Source organism: Echinops telfairi, unplaced genomic scaffold, assembly GCF_000313985.2.
Source record: "Echinops telfairi isolate 266 unplaced genomic scaffold, ASM31398v2 ScPeMD7_3533;HRSCAF=4204_0, whole genome shotgun sequence".
Taxonomy (NCBI): Eukaryota; Metazoa; Chordata; class Mammalia; order Afrosoricida; family Tenrecidae; genus Echinops; species Echinops telfairi.
This window is the reverse complement of record NW_022107431.1, coordinates 38205396-38206929: the sequence shown is the minus strand read 5'-3', so window position 1 is coordinate 38206929 and position 1534 is coordinate 38205396.

Below are 1534 nucleotides of genomic sequence, written 5' to 3'. Positions count from 1 at the left end.
CAAATTATAATCATCATCTGAAACCTGCAATGATACAGTGGCCATGAGAGGGAGAAAAGCAACTAAGACCCTGGGGGTGACAGTGGTAGCATTTTTATTTCATATCTACTGTATATAATTAATGCATTTCTTGACTCTTTTGTTTTTTCTGACCCCTTCTTCTTTTTCTCAATAACTTTATTGGGAGCGCTCAGAGTTCTTATAATAATCCATGTGTGGATTTTGGTATCCTAAGTGGTCCTGCAACAAATACCCTCTACACATTTTGTTGTTGTTGTTGTTTTGAGGCTATTGAGGGATGACAAGATAGAGGGAGAAAAATTTGCCAGAATGAAAACTGCATTCCAGGTACACATCGATGTGGAGCTTTCCTCTTACAACCACACCTGAAACAGTGGCTGCAATCGAAGTTACTGCCTGATTAAATTTATGAAAATCCACGGCTATTCTCCAAGATCCCTCTGTCTTCCTCATAGCTCAAATGTACAAATTCAATGAGGACTTCATAGAAATCAAGTCTCTACTCCAGCATCTTCCAAAACCTTAATAGTTGCATTCACTATGGATTTATTAATTATTTTTGTACATAGAGGCAGTTCTAGTGGTTTCCACTTGGATTTTACAGCCACAATAGCTTTCACTTTCTGGGTCAGCAAGAAAATGCTGTAGTTCTACCAGTTGCTAAATGTGTCTATTTCATTATGAAACCCTACACCAGGGAAATAACAATTGGGTGGTTGGCGTCACTGTCAGATGGAACTGTGCTAAAGCTCTATTAGTCATAGGATATAATAATCCCTGAACCATAGAAGCACTTTGGGCTCCTGGATATAATGCCACTTTAACATGAGTGTCCAGTAATTGTCAACACACCAGAACAGTTGCTCTGCTCCAAAGCTTGTTCTGCTGGTAAGTGTGCACATGTCACATAAGGAAAGGATAAGAGAAGATTGACAGTACGCAGTGTTATCCATGGGACAGTGTCTTTCCTCAAGGGATCCAGCTTCCCCTTACTCAAGCTGTGTCACCTGGAGCAAATCTGGGAAGTAAGTCAGGGGCCAAAATACGTTTTGAATGAGTGAAATTAGCCTTTTATTCCTTAGAAGAAACGTTTTCCTGCTTACACAAATTAAGGGAAGACTTGAGCCATCCTTTTCACCTCCTATGTTACCTGGTTCATCATCCCATACATTTGTGCAGGTCATCTTATCCTATTATTTCAACTGAGTGTCATCCCTGTCAACCGGGAATCGTACCTTCCTCATAGTGATTGGGGTAGTAGCAGTTCCCACTCTGATTTCTTACCTACGGAACGAATCGACCACATAGCTGTTCAAGGACGCTCACCTCCTCTGAGGAGTTCATTTGCAGAGGGTGACGCTTCACAGGGGGAGTCTAGAATGAGAGATCCATTTCTGGAAAAGGGCGTCTGGACACCGTGCGTGTGAACGGAGGTTAGTGAAGAAGAGGAAGACTGTGAAGGAGATGAACTGACCCAGTGGCGACAACAAGGAGCTGAAACATAACGATGATT